The 9,924-nt window shown below is 54.4% G+C and overlaps 1 long non-coding RNA gene across 1 annotated transcript; it reads left to right on the top strand.

The window, feature by feature from the left end:
• The first annotated feature begins 91 nt into the window (after positions 1-91).
• LOC149120824 (uncharacterized) lies at positions 92-6,659 on the top strand. Its single transcript, XR_016225220.1, has 3 exons — positions 92-2,058; positions 2,858-3,018; positions 5,136-6,659. It is a non-coding gene; the product is annotated as an uncharacterized LOC149120824 (long non-coding RNA).
• The last annotated feature ends 3,265 nt before the right edge of the window (positions 6,660-9,924 follow it).

Here is a 9,924-nt window from a genome sequence, read left to right as displayed (position 1 = left end):
CCATGGGGTGCAGGGCCCAAGCACCTGGGCCATCCTCCACTGCACTCCCTGGCCATAGCAGAGATCTGGCCTGGAAGAGGGGCAACCGGGACAGAATCCGGCACCCCAACTGGGACTAGAACCCGGTGTGCCGGCACCGCAGGCGGAGGATTAGCCTATTGAGCCGCGGCACAGGCCTCAATATTATTTTGTTTTGTTTCTTTTTTTTTTTTTTTTTTTTTGATTTTGAGGTTTATGAAATGAAATCATATACCCTGTGTTATCTTCTGAGACTTGCTTTTTTTTACTCATAATTCTTTTTTTATCTTTTTAAAATATATTTATGTTTTTGAAAGGCAGAGTTAGAGGAGGGAGGGAGGGAGAGAGAGAGATACCAGTCTTCCATCCACTGGTTCACTCCCCAGATGGCTGCAACAGCCAAAGCTGGACCAGGCTGAAACCAGGAGCCTGGGACTCCATCTGGGTCTCCCACAAGGGTGACAGGGCCCCAACACCCGGGCCACCTTTTGATGCCTTTCCCAGGCTGTTAGCAGGGAACTGGAGCAGGAGTGGAGCAGCCAGGACTAGAACCAGCGCTCGTATGGGACGCTGGGGTGCATGCGTTGGCTTACCCCGTGGTTGCTGTGCCACCACACAGGTCCCAGATTTGATCTGGTTTTTTTTTCTGCTGCATAGTATTCCAGCATGGGCATGCATCATCACTGATTTATCCATTCTTCCTGCCCATGGACTCTGAGTTATTTATGGTTTTCTGCTAAAATGGACAGCGCGATCACGAATGGAGAAGCCACGTCCCACGGGTTGCCCAGCCACAGCTGCCTCACCTGCGTGGTTCCATCCAAGTGCCTGCGTGGGCTCCCTTGATCCAACTCTGAGCTATTGTCCATTGGCTCAATTATCTTAGCTCTGTGGTCAGTCTTGGTATCGGATAAAGGGTGCCTTCCTCTCACTCTGATTGTGCCAGAGTCTGTCCAGTTAGAGGGGGAATTTGATTCTGAATCTATAACCAATAATTGATATTTTTAAAGATTTTATTTATTATTTGAGAGGTGGAGTTGCAGACAGTGAGAGGCAGAAAGAGAGAGAGAGAGAGAGAGAGAGAGAGAGAGAGAGAGAGGTCTTCCATCTGCTGGTTCACTCCCCAGATGGCCACAACAGCCAGGGCTGCGCCGTTCCGAAGCCAGGAGCCAGGAGCTTCTTCTGGGTCTCCCATGTGGGTTCAGGGGCCCAAGGACTTGGGGCATCTTCCACTGCTTTCCCAGGCCATAGCAGAGAGCGAGATTGAAAGAGGAGCAGCCGGGACTTGAACTGGCACCCATATGGGATGCCGGCGCCACAGGCGGAGGATTAACATACTGCACCACAGCGCCGGCCCCCGATAACGGATATCTTTACAATACAGGTTGAGCATTCCTACCCCAGAAATCCAAACTCTGGAATGCTCCAAGATCTGGAGCCTTTTGAATGCCAACATGACACCACAAGTCTGCTGGCTCCGTGGTCACCAAGTTTGTACATAAGGTGATCAAGAACATTGTGTTTAAGGTGTCTGTGAAACACGAATGAGTTTCATGTTTACATCTGGGTCCCCTCCCCACGATATCTCATTGTGTATATACAAGTATTCCAAAGTCCCCAAGTACCCCAACATCTCTAACACTTTCGCTGCAGGCATTTCGTTAAAGGAGCCTCAGCTCAAACTGCGTTTCCCAAGATGTCCACATGGGGTCGCTCTCTGTGCATGTTTTTGCGATATTTCACCGTCTGTGTTTAGATATTTTAGATAACGGTGAGATACACCCATAGTGTTAAATGTACCATCCTAGCCACTTTTAAATGTACTATTCAGTAGTATTTTAACTTTGGTAATTCGTGGCTTCTTAAACTCTTTGGTTAGCAGGTAATACAGGAAAGGTATGAAGCATAAATGTACGGCTTAATAGATAATTATAAAGGACCTGGAGCCCCACCGCCCGGGGCCAGAGCAGGCGTGGTATCAGTGCCCTCGAAGCCACTGTGCCTTTTCCTCTGGAGACAAGCATGGCCCTGAAGCCTAGGGTAACCCCTTCCTTTTATTTCTTCTTATTCTTTCTTAAAATTTATTTGGGAGCCTGCACGCCCATCCACTGGTTCGCTCCACTTATGCCTGCAGTGGCCAGCGCTGGATCGGACACCGGCATCCCATCTGGTGTCTTAGTGCCAGGCCAAACACTCACCTCTGCTTTTCTTTAATTGTGTGTTTTGTTTTGTTTTTAATCTGAAAGAATTAGAGACAGACAGGGAGACAGCGATCTTCCTCCCGTGGATTCCCTCCTCCAGTGGCCAGGAGCCTGGAGCTGCTTCTGGGCCTCCCGCGTGGGGGCAGGGGCCCGAGGACGTGGTCCATTCTTGCTAGGAAAGCTCATCTGTGATGACTGTGGGTCTCCAGTGGAGTTGCTGGGTGGGCAGCTGTCCACACGGCGAAGGGGGAAGGGGGTGTCCCGTCCCTGAAGGTATCCAGCCGCCAAGTTGCCCCTCGTGTCACGGCGCCTGCGTTCGTTCGCCGGGCCGGGATCCGCCCCTCTCTCCTTGCCCAAGGTTATCATCTGCAAGAGCTATCCAGGCGGGCCCAAGGCTCTCTCTTGGAAGAACGGGGCTGGTAGTCCGCGTCCTCTTTACTTTTCCTCTCTCAGCCCTGGCACACAGGGCCGATTTCTGAGTAAAGTTCCTGCCTCCCACTAGGGCTGCGGAGAGAAGAAAACTCATTTGGACGTCATGTCCTTGCAGACGTGGCCAAGTGCCCGGTAGGAATGCCCGTGTGTTTCCTGTCTTTATCAGTTCCCTCAAAACCATCCATTCTACTCGGTTTTCTCTGCAGGGGCTCCCAGGGTCCCCAGATCGCCCTCTGCAGTCCCCTCCAAGCCTGCAGGGGGCGCTCGTTGGCTGGTCCAAATCCCAGGCCGTTGCTACAGACTGCACACGCGGAGTGGGCACCGGGAGAGGGTCCTCTTCTCCTCTTACGCAGGGCCTCCACAGCAGGTGGGCATATGTACTTCTGGCAAATAACAGCAATATATTTGCACACCCCAGATACAGGAAGATTGGCTGACTACCTTTTTTTTAGGATTTGTTTTATTTATTTGAAAGGCAAAGTGACCGAGAGAGGAAGAGATCTTCCATCCACTGGTTCCCTCCGCAAGTGGCTGCAATGGCAGGTGCTGGGCTGGGCTGAAGCCAGGAGCCTGGGACTCCAACCCGGGTCTCTCACATGGGTGGCAGGACCCAAGCGCTTGGCCATCTTCTGTCATTTTCCCAGTGGGTCAGCAGGGAGCTGGGTTGGAAGCAGAGCAGCCAGGACTAGAACTGGAACCCTGCTCTGAGATGCCGGTGTTGCGAGCTGTGGCTTAACCCGCTATGCCCCCGACCATATGTGCTTCTTTTTAATTAATTAATTAATTTGGAATTCAGAGTTACACAGAGAGAGAAGCAGAGACAGAGAGAGAGAGAGAGGTCTTCCATCTGCTGGTTCACTCCCCAATTGGCCACAACGGCCGGAGCTGTGCCGATCCGAAGCCAGGAGCCAGGAGCTTCTTCCAGGTCTTCCATGCGAGTGCGGGGAAAGACTTGGGCCATCTTCTACTGCTTTCCCAGGCCATAGCAGAGAGCTGGATCAGAAGTGGAGCAGCCGGGTCTCGAACTGGCATCCATATGGGATGCCAGCACTGCAGGCGACGGCTTAACCCACTACACCACAGCGCTGGCACCGACTGTATGTGTTTCTAATGAACTGTGGCTTCTGGGTTTTCCCCTGAGTATGCCCACTTGGTTCTGGTAAGTTCTGACCTTTTACTAAATCCCGCCCACATGCTCTCTCTGCGGACGGTTTCTTCCCCAGCTGTGTCTAATTGAACCAAGTTCCTTCCCACAGGCTCCATTCTGGAGAGCCCCAAATCCTTCAGAACATTCCAGATCCTTGGGTTTCCCAGCCTCAATTCTTTGTGACAGCCTTAAGTTCCATTTCCACAGAGCAGATGCATCCGTTTGTGCCAAGTAACGGTACCAGGGCGAGCGGGACAGCCCCTCCGCCCCCCGCCGGCCTCCTGCGGCTTCCGCTTCTCGTGAACTTGTACTTTGTCTTTCTGGCATCTTGGACCCACAGGGCCACAGCCCTCACAGCAGACGCCCGGTCCAAGGCCGTCTCCTGCCCTTGAGCTTGGGGCTGCCTGGCTGATGTGCTCAGAGTTGGCCAGGTGTTAGCACCTTGCCAGGGGCAGGGAAACAGGGCGTGACTTTTTTGTTTGTTTTCATTTTATGAACCAAAGCACTAAAAGGTTGGCCTCCTAAGGGCTTCTTGCCTCTCCCTAGTTTCTTTTTCTGCACCGACTTTGCTGTTCCGCCTTCTCGATTTATGTATTTTATTCCTACTGATATTCTGGGAAAGGAAGGCCTGTCCTGTTTCTCAAACCCCACAGAGATGTGGGTGTTTGGTACGGGAGTTGGGTTGCTGCTTGGGACACTTGCATCCCGTGTTGGAGTTCCCGGTTCGATTCCCAGCTCCTCCACTACCAATCTAGCTTGTTGCTGCTATGCATTCTGGGAGGCAGGCTGGAGCCCCTGCCACCCACATGGGAGACCCAATGGAGTCTTCTTGGATTCTGGCTTCGGCCTGACCCAGCCCTGGCTGTTGCAGGCATTTGGGGAGCAAACCAGAGGATGGAAGTTTCTCTCTTTCTCTGCCTCTTGCTTCCTCTCTCTGTCACTGTGCCTTTCACAAATAAAAAAAAGAAAAAGAGGGCCGGCGCCGTGGCTCAATAGGCTAATCCTCCGCCTTGCGGCGCCGGCACACCGGGTTCTAGTCTCGGTCGGGGCGCCGGATTCTGTCCCGGTTGCCCCTCTTCCAGTCCAGCTCTCTGCTTTGGCCCGGGAGTGCAGTGGACGATGGCCCAAGTCCTTGGGCCCTGCACCCACTGGGAGACCAGGAGAAGCACCTGGCTCCTGCCTTCGGATCAGTGTGGTGCGCCGGCCGTGGCGGCCATTGGGGGGTGAACCAACGGTAAAGGAAGACCTTTCTCTCTGTCTCTCTCTCTCACTGTCCACTCTGCCTGTCAAAAAAAAAAAAAAAAATTGAAAATTAAGAAGAAAGGTGTTGTCTACAGATGCCGACCTCAGGAGGCTGTGGTCCGGACCCCACGGGACTGTCTGCAGCGAACGCACCACTTCCTCAATGCAGGGCGTTCGTCTTTAGCAACAAATTCTCCTTCGCTCATCAAAGCAGCACTGGGAAACTAAGCCAAGAGAGGGAGACTGGCCGATGAGTCCCTGAGATCAGCTACATGAGAGGCGCCACTCAGTGGCCCAGGTTCGACAGAGGGGAATTTCCATCCACTGCTACGGTTTTCAGGCTGGCTCCTGTGCCCAGGACAGACACATCGCGGCAGCGCCTCTGGACAGTGGGAACTGAGCCGTAGGCACGTCACGAGCCTACAGTAGCCAGGGCAAGCCTACAGTGGAGGAGCCCACAGCGCTGGTCTGCACAGCAGGGGGGATGTGGTTACACACCTCCGGGGCCTGCGGAGACTCTAACGAGATAAGGACAAGGCTCAGCGCAGAGGCCAGCACTCACGGAGCGGCCAGGGCTCTCACGCCTATTAGTTTATGCTCCCCAGGGGCCGTTTCAGTCAGTGTCTATGGTCTGTGGTTTCAACAACCGCGTTATAGAAGACACTGGAAACCGGATGCGGGGGAAACAAAGCCAGACCGAGTGGGAGAATCCTGGAACGCTGGCTGCTTCCCTGCTCTGTTCGGCTCGGGGTTATTTTGCCGCAGCTCTTACTGGGAAAGTACTTCCAATGAGAAGATGATGCACACTTGTTTGCAAAGAGAACAAAGAAGGTAGGAATGGGAAAGGTCCCGCCTTGCTCCACGGCCAGGTTTTGTGAGAGGAGCCCTTAGCCGAGTGTGGCTCGTCCCTCTTCCCTTTTTATGTATTAGGGTTATATATATATTTTTAAAGATTTAGTTGAAAGTCAGAGTTACACAGAGAGAGGAGAGGCAGAGAGAGAGAGAGAGGTCTTCCATCCGCTGGTTCACCCCCAATTGGCCACAGTGGCCGGAGGGAGCTGTGCCGATCCAAAGCCAGGAGCCAGGAGCCAAGAGCCTCTTCCAGGTCTCCCACGTGGGTGCAGAGGCCCAAGGACTTGGGCCATCTTCTACTACTTTCCGAGACCACAGCAGAGAGCTGGATTGGAAGTGGAGCAGCTGGGTCTCAAACCGGCGCCCATATGGGATGCCAGTGCTTCAGGCCAGGGCGTTAACCTGCTGCGCCACAGCACCGGCCCCTAGGGTTATACTTTTTAAGACAAGTTTTAAAAGTCAAATGGAGGGCCGGCGCCGCGGCTCACTAGGCTAATCCTCCGCCTAGCAGCGCCGGCACACCGGGTTCTAGTCCCGGTTGGGGCGCCGGATTCTGTCCCGGTTGCCCCTCTTCCAGGCCAGCTCTCTGCTGTGGCCCGGGAGTGCAGTGGAGGATGGCCCAGGTGCTTGGGCCCTGCACCCCATGGGAGACCAGGAAAAGCACCTGGCTCCTGGCTCCTGCCATCGGATCAGCGCAGCGCGCCGGCCGCAGCGGCCATTGGAGGGTGAACCAACGGCAAAGGAAGACCTTTCTCTCTGTCTCTCTCTCTCACTGTCCACTCTGCCTGTCAAAAAAAAAAAAAAAAGTCAAATGGAGCCTGTCTTAGCAGGAAGCAGCCGCTCACATCCCTTGCAGGCCTGCAGACAGGGCGGGAGGAGGGCGACAGGTGTCTAGGTACACCTGTGACCCTCAGAGGGCCCCCCCCCAGGGGACCAACATAGTTCACAGACGCACGTGGACCAGCCCCGCGTGGCCGAGAACTTCAAGATGGGGGTCCTTCAAGAGACAGGTGGATTGATGCCAGCATCATGGGAGGGGGTTAGTTCTCTCTGGAGTGGGACCCTGAGGGAAGGATGGGCTGGGCCCCCTTCTCTCTCTCTCTCTCTCTCTCTCTCCCTGGGCAGAGACACTGCCTGTCCCAGAAGTGCAGCCACAACTTAGGTCTCGCCGTGTGCTCTCCTCCCGTATTTCTAATGAACAAGATCTTGCTACTGACTCTGTGATGAACTGGACCAGACAGAAGCCGGGAGCCACACTTTCTGGGTGTCCTATGTGGGTGGCAGAGGCCCAAAGACCTGGTCTATCATGCACTGCCTTCCCAGACACATTAGAAGGGAGCTGGATCAGAAGCAGAGCAGCTAGGACTCGAACCAGAACTCTGATATGAGATGCTGGCATTATAAACAGCAGTTTAACCCGGTGAGCCCCAACACTGGCCCCAGCATTCTATATTTTAATCTGTGCACTTAAGATTCACACACTTTTCTGTATGTATGCTGTTATATCAATAAATAAAGGTAAATATAAATTCAGTGACAAGTTGCAACGGATCATTATCAGCGGGGAGCTGTGTGGAAGTGGGGCAGCCAGGACTCCTATGGGATGCGGCATCGCACATGGTGGCTTAACCTGCTGCACATGGTGTCCGCCCAGACGTTCAAGTTTTACGTCGCATGTTTTTATCACTGAAATAATTGCTGCACATTTTTTTTAACTTTTTTTTTTTTTGACAGGCAGAGTGGACAGTGAGAGAGAGAGACAGAGAGAAAGGTCTTCCTTTTGCCGTTGCTTCACCCTCCAATGGCCGGCGCGCTGCGGCCGGTGCACCGCGCTGATCCGATGGCAGGAGCCAGGTGCTTCTCCTGGTCTCCCATGGGGTGCAGGGCCCAAGTACTTGGGCCATCCTCCACTGCACTCCCTGGCCACAGCAGAGAGCTGGCCTGGAAGAGGGGCAACTGGGACAGAATCCGGCGCCCCGACCGGGACTAGAACCTGGTGTGCTGGCGCCGCAGGCGGAGGACTAGCCTAGTGAGCCACAGCGCCAGCCACATTTTGTTTTAGGAGCAGCGTCAGAAGAGCACGGTCCAGTTCTGGCGTGTTTGGGGCTCTCTGAGAGACCAAATGCAAGCAGGAAGGGGGGCTACCAGCACACAGCGGAAGTCCAAGGAGACCAAGAAAAGCCGAGAGCTTACCTGTGCTGATCTGAAGCAAAGCCATGGCCGACATGCCAGAAGCCGCACTCCGGGACCAGAGGATGGACATGTGCAGCCCGGCGGCTGGACCCTTCCCGGAACCAGCTGGGAGAAGGCCAGGCTGAGCCGGCACAGGGACAGCGGGGTCCCTGCTGCCACTCCTGGCCCGCGGGGGCAAAGCGCGCACTTTCTGTTTCTCTGGCCCAAGCCAGGAACCCGGAACACAACCCCGTGTCCCACAGGAGTGGAAGGGGCCCAAGCACTTCTGCCTCCCAGGGTGGACGTTAGCAGGAAACTGGATCAGAAGCTGAACCATGGAATACTGAAGACAATGAAGCGATCTCTCTCTCTTTTTTTTTTTTAATTTTAAAGATTTATTTTTTATTTATTTGAAAGACAGAGTTACAGAGAAAGGTAGAGAGAGGGAGAGAGAAGTCTTCCTTCCGCTGGTTCACTCCCCAAATGACTGCAATGGCTGGAGCTGAGCCGACCTGAAGCCAGGAGCCAGGAGCTTCTTCTGGGTCTCCCATGTGGGTGCACGGACCCAAGGACTTGGATTGTTCTCTGCTGCTTACCCAGGTGCATCAGCAGGGAGCTGGATCAGAAGTGGAGCAGCCAGGACTCAAGCCAGCGACCTTATGGGATGCCGGCACTGCAGTCCGGGGCTTTAACCCACTGCGCCACAGCGCCGGCCCCGACAGTGAGATAAGCTTAACAAAACGGCTGGGGCGAGTGCTTTGCTCCTGCATCCCACATCAGAACATCTGGCCTGAGTTCCCACTCCAGTTCCCATCCAGTTTCCTGCTCACGCGCACCCTGGGAGGCAGTGGTGATGGTGCAAGTGTTTGGGTCCCTGCCCGCCTTGTGGGAGACAGGTGGAGTTCTGGGCTCCTGGTTTAGACCTGGTCCAGCGCTGGATGTTGTGGGCATTTGGGGAGTGACCCAGCCGATGGACCTCTCTCAGATTCTCTCTCTCTCAAAAAAAAAAAAAAAAAAAAAAAAAAAAGCCTCCCAAGCGCTGCCTCTCAGGAAGCCCCTGGAAGATAGTTCTTCGCCCACAGGGGTAAAAGGGGAGGGAGGGAGTGGACCCCACACGCAGGCTGCTGAAGGAGCTCCTGCATTAGGAGCTGCCCTGCTGGCTTCAGAGAGCCAGCCCGACGGGAGCAGCCGGGCAGGGGTCTGGAGACGGAATCCTTCCACATGACTCGCTGGAGATGGCATCGTCCCACATGACTCACAGGCGGGGCGGGGGAGGGTGCAGACAAACAGAAACGGTGCTTGAGAAACCAGTATTAAGATTTATTTGTTTGTTTGAAAGACAGAGTTACAGAGAGGCAGAGGCAGAGAGAGAGAGAGAGAGAGAGAGAGAGAGAGAGAGGGAGAGAGAGAGAGAGAGAAAGTCTTCCATCCGCTGGTTCACTCCCCAGATGGCTGCAATGGCCGGAGCTGTGCTGATCCGAAGCCAGGAGCCAGGAGCTTCTTCCGGGTCTCCCACGTGGGTGCAGGGGCCCAAGCACTTGGGCCATCTTCCAGTGCCTTCTCAGGCCACAGCAGAGAGCTGGATTAGAAGTGGAGCAGCCGGGACGCGAACCGGCACCCATATGGGACGCCGGCACTGCAGGCGGCAGCTTTAACCCGCCACACCACAGCACCGGCCCTAAGCTGCTTTACATATAATATCCTATTTGGAACTGGCGCCCATCTGGGATGCTGGCACTGCAGGCATCGGCTTTACCCGCTACACCACAGTGCCGGCCCCCTTCCTGCGTATTTTAAATTGTCTCTAGATCACTTTCAGTTAATGTCAATGGGGTCTAAACGGTTGTCACACTGGATTGT

The sequence above is a fragment of the Oryctolagus cuniculus genome, chromosome 18 (genome assembly GCF_051225735.1).
Source record: "Oryctolagus cuniculus isolate XC-2025 breed Fujian yellow rabbit chromosome 18, ASM5122573v1, whole genome shotgun sequence".
NCBI classification, from domain to species: Eukaryota; Metazoa; Chordata; class Mammalia; order Lagomorpha; family Leporidae; genus Oryctolagus; species Oryctolagus cuniculus.
The sequence above is the reverse complement of the archived record's forward strand: the minus strand, read 5'-3'. Positions and strand labels throughout refer to the sequence as shown.